The sequence below is a fragment of the Acanthochromis polyacanthus genome, chromosome 13 (genome assembly GCF_021347895.1).
Source record: "Acanthochromis polyacanthus isolate Apoly-LR-REF ecotype Palm Island chromosome 13, KAUST_Apoly_ChrSc, whole genome shotgun sequence".
NCBI lineage: Eukaryota > Metazoa > Chordata > Actinopteri > Pomacentridae > Acanthochromis > Acanthochromis polyacanthus.
Genome location: NC_067125.1, coordinates 35,661,904 through 35,678,011, shown reverse-complemented (window position 1 = coordinate 35,678,011; position 16,108 = coordinate 35,661,904). Strand labels below are relative to the sequence as shown.

Sequence of the window (16,108 nt, the reverse complement as noted above, 5' to 3'; positions counted from 1 at the left end):
TCCTCTAAGGTGTAATGCAATGATTTCTGTCAGCAGTAATGCTTTACATTATCACTCTACAGGAACAGAAATACTGTCTGATTATTTTTGCTTTACTTAAAGTTCAGTAATTTAAAAAGCTAAACTTAGTGTTGAACTTATCCAAGTTCTCAGCAGGCTGGATCATTTTGTTCTTTGGTCATTATCAGTCCAGACAAAAGTCTCGAGTTACAGTCAGATCCTTTGGTTTAGAAGTCTGTGGTTGCTCAGAGTGACCGGCAGGGAATTTCTTTACGATGTGGTTATGACTCCAGTGGATGACACAGCAAGCAACGACAGCGTTCTGACATGGTGGTCCATACGCAAATGTGAAGAATGAGTCACTGGGGGATCTTGGCAGCCTTGCACAACAAACATACTGTATTTTGTGGAGTCCATTGTATGTGTCTGGGTGAGATTGCAAGAATTTCTGCAGGGTTCCCAAAGCTGAATTCAAGACTTTATTAAGACCCTTTATATATGACACAGAGGCAATTTAAAATCTGTTTCATAAGCATACTCACCCAAGTATAAAGGATGTTAGTATGGATAATACTTAGTAAAGATATTCAAAATATGTGCCATTTTTCAGTATTTCTGGGAAGTAGATAATCGCTTCTAATGACTTGAATTAAATGAATGAGACCTGGATTTAAATTAAATTGTTTCAGTTCATTTAAGGTTCAACTAAAACCAAACCTTTCATATTATGAACACTTTCTATTACTGTTACTGCAGTTAGAGGTAGTGATAGTTCTGGTGTTGACTGCAATTTCACAAAAAACTAAACAGCGTTCTGCATGCACAATCCACTGTCAAAACATTTCCATTTTTAGTTCCTAGGTTTGTCTTTCAACATCCCCCAATCAGGTGCAACGATATATTACACCATCACTGCCTACACAAGGCAACAAAACAAAATACACTGATTTTTAAGACTTTTAAGACCTGCAGATACCTTGAACTCAACATCTGTGATAATAATAACTGTGTAGGGTGGTAGTTATTTCAAATGACAGCCTCAACTGAATGTCTAAAATGTAAATCTGCATAATCCATCCATCTCTGCTGCTTTCCATTCTGGGATTAAAGCTCTTTTATCTTCGGAAGTCTCTCCTAAAACTGCCAAAGTCGCTGAAATATCTGCACACATATTATTTGCATATACACCTTTAGAAAAAAAAAGAAAAGAAAATCTGCTGTTAGGTTCCAGTGTTCAGTTTCTTTTTCCATTCTTTTCACTCCTATACACTGCTGTTCTGTAACAGCCAGCTCTAACAAAATACCAGGATTTTATAAAGCTATTTAGACTAACCATACATTTCATCCCACACTGCTTATTGAAGCCATTTTCCCCCCATCACAATGTTGATATCCACTGGCCTTTCAAATGTTACAACTGCAAAACTCCTCTTCATGGTCAGATATGAGTGGTAAAATTTTATTCTTCAGATAAAAGCATTTAATATGATTTAACTAACAGCAGAAAAACACACCCCCACGCACAATGTTCTACTGTATAATCATTTGGATTCACATCGAACCACATTAAAGTTTAAGTACTTTCACCAATACTGCTGTTGCACATGGAGCCACTGGGGTTTAAACATCAGGGGAGGATATACTTCTCTGAAAAGAGAAGCTGAACATTTGACTCTTTCGAGCAAGTCTAAAAGCCAGCAGAAAGTGTACATTTACAACAATTTTGCCGTGTCTCCAGAGTTTTTGTGAATTCTACAAATGTCAGCTCCTGGGGTGACGATCTCATTATGGACTCCAATTTGCATAACATTGAGCTTTCCATGGTGTCAAAGCAGCTTGGAGCGGTTTGTGTGTTTTATGATACACAATGTCTTTTATGAGTCCTCGCTGAATTCATTTTTGGCCCCAAGACCACATTACTCATTCACTCACACACGAGCACCATCAACAAAACTCATTCACAGCAAACAAGACTCTCCCCATAGTCATACAGCCGTGCATGTCTGTATCATGTCTTTGTGTTTGGAGAACCACAGGCACTTCCGGGCCAAAGGCTCTCGCTCTGATCATGCTTTCTGACAGAGTCTTTCCTCATTCAGAGGGCTGTCCTGTGATCCACTATGAGGCACAATCCTAGATTATCCGCCCCAGCTGCAGGAGCAGGAGAATGGCTTCATTATACGTCTGAGGTGCCTGATGAGAGAGGCAATGCAGAGAGTGTGATCTGTTTTACCAGTGACTTCTGTCAGCACACAGGCCATCAGTGGGAAACACACCTGACTAAATTTAACAGAACAGCCATGCTAGCGGCTCTGTGAGGCAATACTTGGGCTCAGACGTGCTTTGACCTAAATGCTCATGTAACAAGCTGATGGTTAGCGTGTGATGTTTAAAAAGATTGCACATGCTTGCATGCTAACATTTGCTAATTAGCTTTAAATAGAAGTACAGCTAAGGCTGATGGGAATGCCATTAGCTTCTCAAGTGCTTCGTCATAAATGTGAAAAATTGACTTTGAAATTATGACCTGAAGATGATAAACTACGGCTATAATAAAGGTCCACGCTTTGGTGTCGGTGCTTCAAAAGTATCACACAGTTTGCCTCGATGAATCAAACTCATACAAAACATGAGTGAGAAAATAAGAAACATCCCTGTCTTCTCAAAACACAAAAACTAGCAGTATCTGTGAGGTAAAACACTCATAAAGCAGGCATGTGAATTAAGAGAGTGTAACACTAGCAAAAAAAACACACAATACATACATTTTCAAATATTATTAACAAAGAAGGTGTTCCATCAGGTACAACAGACAGTTACTATGTATATAGAAGGCTAAAGGAGCTAACTGTTCATGCAAACTGTTGCTTGTTTAGTGATATGAGGGAAGACTATGGGTGAATGAAAAGTACAATACTGCTTTTTAAGTCATTCGTCATAGTAAAACATGATTACCAACTGAAAACATCATGTGAAAAAAATCCAGAGAGAAAGACACAAGTAGAAGGAATTAATGTTCCTCCACTATAGTAAAAATTGGGCAGCCACATACAGCTCTGACACAGACTTCAGAAGATAAAGTGCAGACATTTAATGCCTTTTAATTACTCACATATAGTAATTAGTCAGCTCAAGGATGTACCTCCCCTGATCTGGCTCACCCATTCATGCTCCTTCCTCTCTCTTTGCACACTCGCTTCGACTTGCCCTGCATGATGCAGGCTTGGCCCATGCACCACAAACACACACTGAGGCTGGTAATTACGCTGGTTAGATGGTAGTAATGACAGAGCTAGCAGAGGAGTGCAGCTTCCAGAGGAATGAGCGTAATCGCTGTGGAGGAGGTGCCACTGCTGCTGGTGCTTGCTGGTATTTCACAGCAATGCAGGCGGACCTGAGATCAGTGTGGAGTGACGGAAAGCTTGAATCAGAGATAGACCTGCCATACGTTGCAGCAGGGACGTATGCGAACAAGCAAAAGTTATATGAAAAAATGCAAAAGCTTCTGAAAATCTGATCTAAATGACACAGAAATCCAAAGTGCTCACAGAGAAAAACAAATTTTCCACATATAAAGCTTCAGCGCCAGTTTGAGTACGTAGAGCAAACAACGCCAGAGTGCGAGCTAGATTATGGGCTGGTTTGAAGAACAGATGGTGCTACATATGACTGGCAGATGGCAGACAGGAGCAGAGCAGAGCACGACACTGCAATACAACACAATACGGTACCGGCAGGCTGTCTGGGGACAGAACATCCACTGTTCATGCCACCATGACTGCAGGAGGTACCATCAGGTCTCCATGACCCCAAGTTTGCCCTCATCAACCTCGTCCCATTTAGAAGTGAGTATTTACAGAACTAGCTGAAGTCAATTTAAAAAAAGAACTGGAACGATTATTAAACTAACACAAGTCAACGTAAAAATAACCACAGGTCATGAACGACAGCTTTGAGAAGGGCATGCTATTGGAAACACAGAAGCTTGTTTGTGTTTAATCAACTAACAATAACAAAAAGCAGCGCTGCAGAGCACCCTGGTACCAGAGACAAGGACCTGATGGCAAGTCAAACCTCTCGCTTTCACCAAATATTTCCTGCCTGCCTCGTCAGCTATCAAATAAGGCAAAATATGCAAAAGATAATGTTAAAAAGCAAAGCTGAGGGGTGGCCCTGTAGCTCAACAGGTTGTGCGGACGACTCATAAAAAGTGTCTACAGTCCCCGATGCAGCGGTCATGGGTTCAGGTCCAACTTACTGCCATTTACTGCACGCCTATCGCCCACTCTTCTCCTCATGTTTCCCGTCTCTCTCTCCACTGCGCACAATAATAAAGACAAAAAAGGCCAAAATAAAAATAAAAAAAGAAGAAGAAGTCAGAAGAAGTTATTGGTGATTTGGACTCAAGACTAAAGTATTTCAGACTGGGCGTGGGTTCAGCTTAATTGTGACATATTCAAATCTCAAAACAATAAAATCATATAAAACAGTGACAAAGACACACACCTGTTTTAGTTATTTGGAATTTACATTCTTAGAACTTAGTCTCAGCCAAGGAAACAAAACCATAAATGTGTTGAAAGGATGTCATGGGAACACAAAGATTAAAATTAAGACAGACTTGAATATAAATGAGAAAACTCCTGCACCCCATCTCACTTAGTGCTGGAATTTTCATTAATTTAAGACTCTTTAATCTGTTCAACCTTCATCTGGCAGACTTTAAGAAAATCATACTTTTCTCACTAAACAGTCAGCATTCAGAGACTGAAAAGATTTTGTAATTTGCTTCAAACGACTTTGGACTTGAAGTCGACTTGACGTAAACAGAATAATTGCCAATTGTCAGTGCCTTAAAAAAGGCCGTTAGTTCAGTGACATGGATGTGTCATTGTGACTGAAGAGGCAACCTGCTTTCCCTCTACAGCAACAGATTTGATAAACAAATTTGATGTTGGGGTGGTATACGTGCCAAATTGAGGTTCTGCTTCTGGCCAGACATCATTGTTGGACACAGCTGTAACAGAGCAGTGTTCCTTTTTCCTGCAGCAGGAAAGCTTCCTGCACAGCTACAAAAATGAAAATGACAGAGTTATCATTCGGCGAAACTGACAATTTTGCATGACAGACAGCAAAATTAGACCAATTCTTTAGATGCATCACGAAGTAAAGACAATTCTGGAAACTTGAGTCCCCGACACAAACCATTTCTCATTGTCCCTCTATCAACAACACAACTCTACAGGAAACACTGAAAACAACACTGACGTATCAGAACGCCGGGCTGGAAGGAAACACATAGCTGAAGCTTCTCATTCTGGTCTATATTGGGCTTGTAACTCTGCCTTGGTTATCTGGAGGCGACATCTCTCCCTCACAGAGTGGAGTTTTACTAACTAGCAGCTCTCTCACTCTCACCCTGCTTTCCTCTCCCCAGTCTGTTCCTCAAGTCTTTCCATGACCCCACTGTCATGGGCTCCATTTATTTCAGTCTGTGCTGTTTTTTTGAATCCCACTAATGTCACTAGTGTCACTTCCATCTGCCTGCCTGTCTGTCAGGCTGCTATTTCATGACAATGAGCAAGTTCATGAGGAGGAAGAGGAAGACCAGGGGAGGAGGTGACAAGAGAAACATACTCTCTCATACACACACACAAAAGTCAGACATGGATGCAACCGGTCAAATGATTTGGGTCCAATAGGAGGATCACAAACTGTAGCCCACATCACTAGTCATCATTACTGGTTTATCTGTGGGAGATCAGATGAATGGTGGTGAGAAAACAAAACTGAAGAGAAAACTCGAGAGATGGGAGTGTAGTGAAGAAATAAAGGGGAGGTCAAGATGGTTATGGAATATTCAGATATTGCAGCATTTGATGTCTCAATTTCCATGGTTGCACAAACTTCTCTGAAACACTCCAGTTCATTCCAACAGAGAATTTGCTTTCTTTATGAATAAAGTTGTTTTTCTGTGCTGAATCAAAATAGTAACTCATGTACTGTATAAAAAGGTCTCAGACATCCTCCTTAGCCTTGATAAATGATAACAGTCTAGGGCTGCACACGAAGGAAAAAACTAGGATTAGGATATTTGGTTTTATGCAATATATATTTCCACATGAAAAGTTTTTTACCAGGTGACTTGAGTAACTCTATTCTGAAAGAAATAATCATTCTACATGGGGCTGATTTTGTAGAGTGCATTAATGAATAATAAAATATTTTTTTAAAAGCTGAAAAGAGCTGATTGGAACCTTTCTCATATGATGTAAGACTGGCAAAGGCATCCAAAATAGTTTGGATGGCAGTCAGATCACGCTTTGTACTTGTCATACAGAGCTTTGTGGTGCTGATTTCAGTGTTCAAATTAGTTGTGTTGCCTCACGTAGTCACAACAATTGCAAGGCACCACAGAGTATCTGACAATGCATTTCTTTTTGCAACCAAATATTCCTTTTCAGTGTTTCTGTCTTGTTCCTGCTCCTTTTGCTCTGCACATGTGGAGCCTGCTTGTCAACAAACTCTGCATATTGTGAATAAATGTAGAAAAGAAAAAACTATATTTTTATTTCAGGACCACTGATACTTAGTTAACCCTAGTCTATATTAGCAGGACTAGAGACAGACGTCAAAGTGCTTCTTCAAGCTGGCACAGATTACTGATAGCAGAACATTCATGACAACAATCACAATGAAACATAAAGTACTGGTGAGCTGGTACTGGAATCACAGAGAATTAGTGTGGGACACATCAGAGTGCATTGTTGGACTTTCCATATAGCTGGATTTTGTGTTGTCTGACTCTGTCTGCTCGTATAGCTCTCCTTTATGGAAGCAGAGTACATATCAGGTGACCTGGTTTCCATTATCGGTACAAAATGCAGATGAGGAAGTGCTTTATCTACAAAATAGCAGAGCACACAGCTCACCCCTACACTGCAAAAAATATCAAAATCATCAAGTCAATTAGCCTTTTATCAAGGCTTTGAATCTCCCTTTTCTCATAACCAAACATTCTGGTAGTGAAAAGAGTTTCAGATAAATCAGTGGCTGAACAATCTACACACTCAAACAAACACAAATTACACAATGAGCTTACATACCAGCTGTGAGTACAGTCCATTAACAGCCCTACAACGACTGTTTGGTCAGAAATCAGCTAAATGTTGAATTCTGCCAAGTCCACATCAAACCACAGATCAAAATTAAAAGTATACCACAGTCTACTTAAAGATGAAACTGCACAGATACACATGATCATATGTACTAATGTTACCTTTTTTGCCTCCAGCTGTGCAGGCGAAGCAGGTGTGGTGAGGTTTGATGTCACCGTGCAGGCAGATGAGGCTCAGTATTTTAATCTGTAGAAAAAATAGAGAGAATTGGATATCTTGTAAATTATTTTCACTGATAAACAGCTCAGCTTCTTCATTAAAAGGCAAACTTCACAACTAAGTTTCTATATTTATTAAGCTGACTTTCAGTTTTTGGGGTTTGTGAGGTATAATACTTGGCTCGTATAATAAATATGATTTTTTTAAACTATATGATAATCTGCCTACGTTTCTCATATTGTGACAGGATGTTCACAACCTTTTGTCTTTCACATAATCTGTGTGTGGCACCAATAATTGAGGGTGTGCATGTGTGTTTCTGCAGAGCAGCTGTAATCAGTTCCATGCTCAGCCGACCATCCACACAGACATGTCTATTGTCTGTGAGGGGTCTGAACAAAGATGCCTGCAGCGATCTATCTGTACTGCATCTGTGCTGTAAACAAGGCTGGATACACACAGACTGACTTGAACACAGAGTTAAAAACACCCTGTCAGGTAGGTTTTGCAAAACAAACACTGGACCGGGAATAATGTGCAAGAAATAAAAACGGTTGATGGATTCATTGACTTTCTCTGCACACAAAGGTGAAGAAGAAACAAATGCAAGTGCTCTGACTTTGTCTCAGCTAACCTCTGCCTCCCTTCCTGCCTCATCCTCACAACCTGTCTACATCTCTCAGTTCTTTCTTGAATATACAGAGTGGAGGCAAAGTGAAGGAGGCTTTGATTAGAGGTCAAGGGGCCGAAAAACAGAGTGGAGGAGGGCTCTTCAAGCAGGGCATAAAGAGCAGGGTGAAGTGGGGCCTCAGAAGGGGGTGGGTGAGAATCAACAGACATAATGTCCTGAGGGGGAGGCCCATTACTGTCTGGCAAAATTAGGTTCTAATCAATACTGATCAATCAGGGTCCACTTATTCTGCCACACTAAGCATAACAACACTGTCTTTAGCAGAGGATGGGGGAGCAGGGGTGGACAGGGGTCAGCGATTCTGTGAGTGTCTATTTCACTACAGCAAAGTGTCAAAGCCAGTAGCGTCAGCATGGATTTAAGGCTCTGGCTTTACTCCACTGCGCTGAAAATGAAATTAAACTCTGAACTTCTCAGCCATGGCCGGCTCTGCACCACACAACCCCAGCCTCAGTCTGAAAGTGAGTGTGTACCTGACTGCCTGTATAAGGCACTGCACACAGTCATTATCTGCCACACATGCACATATATTGCCAAGGACACACATCACATGAGTGAAATCTACTCTGAGCAAACACCCACACTTAAATATACACACAAACTGATAAAAACATCTCATAAAAACAGCCTCAGCTCCATTTACCGAGTGCACTCACACTGTTACATTAAACAAGTAACATGTGACATGTGTTAAGAGCTGAATTATTAGGAAGAAGGTTGGCTTCATATTTTGTATACAGAAGATTTCCTACATCTGGATACCTCTGATGGTATAAATACAAAGTTATTAAGCTTCTCCCTTTAAGCTCCAATGAAGGCACACTGTTGCCAAAATGTGAGCTCTGGGGACAAAATTAACTCTGCATTCTCGTAAATCAAAGTGCTCCTGCTTTCTCTGCAATATGCTATTCTACCTAAGTAAAAGTGCCTGGATCAGATAACATCACTTCTATCGGTGCTCATAGTGTAGTGTCTGCTTTTCACATTACTGAGAAGAACAGGTTAGCAAATGTGATAAAATGACTGCTTTTTCCCCAACAGTTCTGGCATCAAGATGCAACCAGTGTGTGCACTTTGATAGGAAACAATAGGCACTGACAAGCATTTTGACACTGACAGCTTTCCAGAGTCACAGCTGCAAACAACACTGGGAAAGTGAACAGAGGATCAACAGCAGGACTACAGGGAGTCGTACCGACATAGCTGGTAAACCACACTCGCACCACAAAACTGCATCCTCATAATTTACCAAGAGCTTGAATCATCACCTCTGTGACACAGCCTCCACTTACAATGTTTGTTGTGAGGATCAGAATCTGTGGTACTGCTGCTATTCCTGAAGTACCTATTACCGAGTGTAAAATCTAGATCTAAAATCTAGTTACTAAACCACTTTCTTATGTCAGAAAACATTCAGGTGAAAAGACATGAATCTGTAACAGCATGAGCAATTTGTATAGTCCATGTGGCCTGATGAATGACTGTCTCAGTAAACCACACAGCAGTAGAAGTTTGACAGGAGATTCATGAACACCAGGATGAAGATAAATGACCTCTGTGGCCTCCACAAGCACCACAAATAAACATCAGTAACTCTTGAAGAGCAGCAGTGGAGTGCAGAGAGCGCAGCTGAAAGCAGAGCAGGCGTCCACACGCGCCTATTGGGAAGCAAACTTGTGTGACTCTGGTTACGTTTCAAGCATCTGCTGTATATTTAGTAGTGGAGTGATTCTCTGTGGCTCTGAATCTTGCCACATAGAATAACTGTCACACTGCCAGAACAGAACTGGCTTAAACCCCCTGTGCGTGCATATTTGTGTACATCAGGACAGTAAGATGCCGGGTTCAGTGTAAATACTTGTATAAATAAATACATTTATCTGCTATAGGCATCATGGAGAAGACATGAAAATCTCATCTCATTACAGTAGAAATGCAGCTGTGTTTCCATATGATTGTCAAACAAATTAAAGTAACTTTTGAAATGTAGTAAAAAAAAATGTATAAAGAAGAAAATGCAAGTTAGGGTTGTTCCTATAAACTGCTTTGGAGCAATTAAACTAGGCTGTATAGTTTAATGCATTTCTATAATACACAAAGTAGAAGAAGCAGATTTTGAGAACTGGAACCACAATCAGTTGTTTGTCAATTACCAATAAACGTTAAAGAAGAAGCAGAAACAAACAAAATCAGTCACAGTGGCAATCTACAACAAAAAAATGAAGAGAAGTCTTCAATAATTTTGTTCAGTCATGCAAGTTTTACTTATTCTAGTCCAGAGGCTGGTGAAGCAGAAACAGCTGTTTTTTTTAATGGTAGAACATATTCAGAAAAAGTGTTGAAATCTTATTTATTGCAAACCGTCTCAAGTGAACGTAAGAATTTCTTTACAATTTTGTTTGAATTATGCATTTTTTTTAATGCAATACTTAAAAATGTGCACAAATCTGGACAACCAATATCAATACAATCTGAAAACAGAATCCATATGTTAACATCAAAAGCACATGAAGTATCAGTTTCTTAAATATTTAACATGCATGCCAAAATGTCAAATTTAATTTGTCTAAAAATGATTAATAATTTGATATTGGTATCATTTTGGTGAAGAACAAGACTTACTTGTCATACTATCAAATTTATCATAGTTGAAAAAATTAAAACTGAAAAACAATTTAGAACTATTTTGTTAATTGAAGCATCATTTTAGGGTCGAGATTCAGTGTATAAAGACTTGAGGCTTTTTTCACTTAAATTTTATTATAAACTATATAGTTTGTGGTTTTTGGAACACTGGTCCCGCCAAACAAATTTTCAGATGATGTCTAGGTTGTTGGAGAAAATTTAAAAACTGTCAGACAATGAATTGAGAAAATAATCATCACGCTAAGTATAAGTTAGCTACAGCTCTATTTTAAAAATCCACTTTAATGTTCTAATGCAAACTTTTTAAAGTGTGCAGATTTTAAGTAAGAATTGCACCACATTTCATCACTACAAACAAAAACATGAACGGTTTCTTTCTTGCTGACAATATCGTTGAAAGTTTGACATAAACCTGAAGTTACATCAGTGTACTCTGAATACTGTATCTCTGTTTGCAGACTTACATATTCAGTCTAGAGTGTGTAATGAGTCTACTTGCTGCAGGAGAGGGGGGACACCCCCTGTAGAGAGGGTTGGGCTACCCTATTCACACTGTAACACTGGGAGGTGGGGACTGCCACACTTTCATCCCTTTCACATGTCTGTTGGTCTGCATGCCCCTCTGTCTTCCTCCACTGCCTCAGCTTATTGGAACTGAAATGGAGCATAGGGTGTGTTAGAAAAAGATCCCTGGTTTGTTTCCTTCCTCTGAGTCTCACAAGTGAGTGACACGTGTCGCTGTCCTGAGGTAAAGCTTCCTGCTGCGAAGATCTTTATTAGGATAAAGGCAGGATGGAGTGGCAGTGCCATATGAGGGCAAACCGGAAAAGCATAATGAAAACAGACAGTGTGCTCTTAAAGCATCCATGTATTCACTATAAAGAAATCTAGCTGAGAGCAGGTCTGTTTAGTAGCTGATCAATATGAGCAAAGATGATCATTTTTGTGACTGATGACATTTCTATTCCAATGTTCCAGTATGAAGTTGCAAAGTAAGCGCCTACAGTTTTCATTATCTGATACGCATCAAGCAGGATGTTATTATTCTCTTTCAACAAGTAAACACACACCACGTTTACTGTCATCCATCAAAACAGATTCAGGCTATAATTATTTACTCAAAGCAATTTGGGAAATACATCATAAAAAGAGGCTCATCTTTTTTATTTACTACTGGCTAAGAAACTACTGATTGTAATGTATTGATACAGATTACAAATGGATCTACCTGGGCACAAACAAAACCAACAAATTAATTCAAAACCAGACATTTCTCAATTTCTAAGCACTGAGTAAAGTCCACTGACTGTGTGCTTTAACTCTGGGCAACATAAGAGGAAAATACAGTGATGAAGTCATATGCAATACACAGAGCTCCTTTTACCAAAACCACTTGGAAATGTTGCTGTAGCTGTTTGATCACTATGCTGGTGCCGGTTGCCATAGGAACGTGGAGGTGCACCAGCAAGAAGAGGTATGATGTAGGCGGTGGGCCGCAGGCAATCAAGACACACAACCTGAGAGCGGAACGGTAAATAACAAGACAACGCAGTAATCCACACAACACAGACATCAGCTGGTCACTTTGTAGCCCCGATGTGTGCCGTCACTGCAGCAGACTGCAGCAAAGCTCAGACACAGCACAAACAGCATGTGCTCTCTTCTAAACTTTAAGCTCTTTAAAGGTGCTATGGTGGATCTTTTTATCCTTCAGTTTTACTTTTACTGCCTGTCCTCAGATGTGTTCCTTCTCCCTGTGTGGTTTAATCACTCTGTCCATCTCCCTTCGCTCTTTCCCAGCAAGCTGCTCACTACGACCACGTGCCGTGTGAGCATCAAAGCATGTCTGAAAGGCCTCTAAACTGTTCAAACACATGAAAAACCTCAGGGCTGTGTAAAAGTGCACTCATCAGCAAACTTCAGGCATCTGTTACTTGTTTTTGTTTCCATAACATAAGCCAGTCTAGCAAATTCCGGGCATTTTTTATAGATGGTCATCTTAGACGCCATCTATGGTGAATTACTCAGCCATATGTCAAAATCTACAGCCAGCTGTAAGGAGAGGCTTTTCAATTACATCTTCAGTGTGTGAACCTGGTGACAGATTAAATAAAAAAGGTTAGCACAGAAGCTTAACGGATAAACTTTACTATATGACTGGACGTTTACTGCAAAAAAATGACCCTTTTTCTTTGCCTTTACTGAATAACTAGCTTATAAGTGTCAAAAAATGGCACTTAACTCAGTGTTATTCAGTCTACAACCACTGTAAGTAGCAGAATATAATCTTCATCTCTGACTAGAGCTGATTGGTTTGAGGAAAAAAATCTAACTACATTGTGATTTAATCTGTAACACATTTAAAAAAAAAAAAAAAAAAATCAAGCTTCAGTTCAATATTTGCTCTGTAATAGAATTAAATCATGTGACAGAGCACTGCCACATGAGAAACCACAAAAACATGACCGTCACACAAGGAGGACGGCATGGATTTGTAAAACTATGGACCCGACACTTAAAACCTTGGATCAAATGTACAGCAATTTACATGAGATTTGACTATTAACAGTTCCTACACGACTAAACTGCAGTTACGTTTTAAGGGAAACATGTTTTCATTGATTTTTAAATCAACGCATCTTCGCCATGTATTTCACTGCTTATTGTTATCCCTTTTCTGCTAAACCAAGTCAGAAACTAGTGAAAAATGAAAGTAAACAAATAAAGTCGAGTGGCTGGTTTATGCCCCGATTCACTCCCCTTCCTTTGTCGCTCTTTCAAAGTGGCCGTATTTCTCACCACTTCACAGGTCCAAAATTAAGTCTATTCTAAGACATACTATGTTCCCTTCAAAATGTATGTGAGAATGGAGTTTAGTTGTATACAGGGATGGGATCATCAAGTTCTGATTCCAGCGGAAAGTTGTTGACCGGGGTGTGTGTGTGTGTGTGTGTGTGTGTGTGTGTGTGTGTGTGTGTGTGTGTGTGTGTGTGTGTGTGTGTGTGTGTGTGTGTGCTGGGCCGATTGGAAGTTAACAAGCTGTCGTTTTAACGTCGTTACCATCTCGCAGGAGTATCAGCGACAATAAAGTGTTCAAACTTGAAATTAAATTGGCGGAAATCCGCGGATCCGCGGAAAATTCCCATAGGAACGTAATTTTGTAGAGACAGGGTTAGTATAAAACTAGGAAACTCGGTTTTAGTCATACCACAGTGTGCATGCCTGAACCATGTAGCATACACTAAACAATGAGCAAGAATAAATAACTAGATAAAATAAAGTAAATTTACAAAATTAATTATTTTTAGTATTTATTAGCCACATCTCATTTTCTAATACTACAACTTTTGCAATTCCTAACTGCACCGTTTCAAATTGCAGCTTTGATCTGAGGTTGATAATTGTTTCACTGGACTTCTGGCATCTATTCGAGATTCCAGACCTGTATGTTCATTGCATATCACATGAAAAAGTCATTTTGTCACCTTACAGACATTTTGTCATCCCGTAGCCATTCTTTCTCATCAAGGCATATTGTCTGGCGTCAGGTAGCTGTTGGCACAGAGCAGCGATTACATCTAGATTTTGTCAGCTAGCTACCTGTTGTGGCTGCAGGAGACCTGGCCCCTATTTTGTCTGACTGTCAAACAAACTGCCAGACGCATTTCTGTGAAGTGACGTGGAGATCAGAAATGAGATCAGTCGACCCCTTTCTGTTGAAACCTATACACCAGCTTCACAAATTCTAAAATCCAAACTCAGGCCAGAAGGCACATTCCTGACAAGACATGCATGTGTTTCTCTCTGTATGGGGGGCTAGCATGCAGAAGATTTAAGCTGTAACTCAACACTTAGACAATACCCGCTCATACTGGGAACTCAAACGCTGAAACAGCTGATTATGTGTTCATATGCATCTTAACATTGTACAAAAGCACTTGATGACAGCTTTTAAAAAGCATGAAAACAATGACCATGATGAAGATACTCTGCTGACAGCTCATAATGTGAAAACATATGGATGACAGACAATGAAGGAGACAAGCTACAACCTCGTGGCCTGGGCCTCTATTCCCAGGAGTGTGCAGAGAGAGTGGTGTGTTTCAGTGTGTGTGTGGTGTGTGTGCAGTAGTAGCGACAGGTCCTGGGGGTGACTCACACCGTCACAGCTGTTGCAGCTCCCACAGAGACGTCTCAGGGAAGAACAGTGGGCCACTGCAGCTCCACACTGATTAACCCGAGGGCGTGCATGGGGACCATCAAGGAAAACACTCTCTCACGCACATCCATGCACTGATAGATTCAGGACTGCGTGTTTATTACACCACTTAACATATTATGGTATAGCCTAACTTTAACATTCATTAAATAATTCAGTAGAGCTCATCTTCCACAGCAACAGACAACGGTCTAGGGATACTGTTATATCTCTTTCTGTGTTTTACTCCCATAATCCATTTTATAAATCATTTATCATTTAAATAAATGATTTAGTTGCTTTGTCTTATAACTTATAGATGGCTTCATGACAGCACAAATGAACTAAATGCAGATTTAGTATCCAGCCGTAATGTGATGGAAGATTTACCAGACCGAGAAAAATCTTTGTTGAGTTCCTGCAGTGTTTAACCATCTTCCAGAGTAGAAAATGAAATGTGTTTGAGCCTGGAGGGAACAGTGAGGCCTGAGTAAAAAAGGAGATTTTCTCTCGCTGTTGCAAAACAATGAAGAGCCAAAATTAAAGCCATCCAGCTACTGACAAATGTTTGGTATTTTACCCACTTAACTGTATTTGTTTTCCTTGGCCAAATGTATGAATATTACTAATCAATTACCACTATAATAATGCTAAGATTGTTGCACAAATAGCACTGATATAATGTTACACACCTTAAAATGCAAAACAAAGTAGCAAACAAATGTTCAACCATGTCCTAATACAAGTTGATGACCTACACTATAATTTACAGGAACATGTAAAATCAAATTTCATGACTTAATTATTCAGTTACTCTTTTATAAGCATATTTTGACCTGACTTGTAGTATCAGAATGACTGCAAAAAAAGCACAGTAAATGAGCTTCTGCGGCCTCTCCACCTGGACACTGCTCCCTGTGGCTAGCTATCCACTGCACTGTTGGAAAACAAAGAAGACCTCACTACTGTAATTAATAGTTACAGAGTTATGTAAAACAGCATCTTGCATAATAGAAAGACAGCTGGGGAGACACGCCTGTCACTGCGCTGTCAGCAGCACATGCTTTTCTAATTGGGAGTAATGCTGAATTCATGTTTGCTCACCTGTCAAGAAGAGGACATCCCAGAAGACAGATCACCAGAGTAATTCAACTATCGTAAATACATCTGTCATATTCAATCTGTCTGGCACAATACTGATTAGGCAGCGTTTCTCCTTAAACAACTTGCTGAACA

At 39.9% G+C, this 16,108-nt stretch overlaps 1 protein-coding gene across 3 annotated transcripts in view; it reads right to left on the bottom strand.

Moving 5' to 3' along the window:
* The window catches only part of sipa1l3 (signal-induced proliferation-associated 1 like 3), a 77,196-nt gene that overhangs the window by 33,880 nt on the left and 27,208 nt on the right, over window positions 1-16,108 (bottom strand). For 2 of the 3 annotated variants that reach the window (XM_022221081.2, XM_022221074.2), the window contains one exon: window positions 7,280-7,364. The exons of the other annotated variant lie outside the window; for it this stretch is intronic. The gene's annotated coding sequence lies outside the window, so the exon portion shown is untranslated. The remainder of the gene's footprint in view (window positions 1-7,279; window positions 7,365-16,108) is intronic. 3 annotated transcript variants of the gene reach the window in all.